Below are 325 nucleotides of genomic sequence, written 5' to 3' on the forward strand. Positions count from 1 at the left end.
TCCCTTGATTCCCGCATGATTCCCGTGATTCCGCATGATTCCGGCATGATTCCCGGCCCGGTGTACACATGATTCCCGGAGTTATTGCCCCCTCGTCGCGAAGCCTGTTACGCGAGACGTGGTCTGGCGTACATTTAGCTAGTTTTATTCAAACGCTACCACTGAAGGCGGGGAGTGTCGACGCCACGCTCATATAACTTTTGAATAGGGTTGTACAAAGCGATAGGCGACCGTTTCTATTGGTCGAATTTTCCCGCGAAAATTTTGATGATCTGAAATTTCCCTGGGTAGACTCGGCCTGCTGTTCAGCTCGTCATTTCCCTGG

The sequence above is a fragment of the Frankliniella occidentalis genome, unplaced genomic scaffold (genome assembly GCF_000697945.3).
Source record: "Frankliniella occidentalis isolate FOCC.00 unplaced genomic scaffold, Focc_3.1 Scaffold27, whole genome shotgun sequence".
In the NCBI taxonomy this organism is placed as follows: Eukaryota; Metazoa; Arthropoda; class Insecta; order Thysanoptera; family Thripidae; genus Frankliniella; species Frankliniella occidentalis.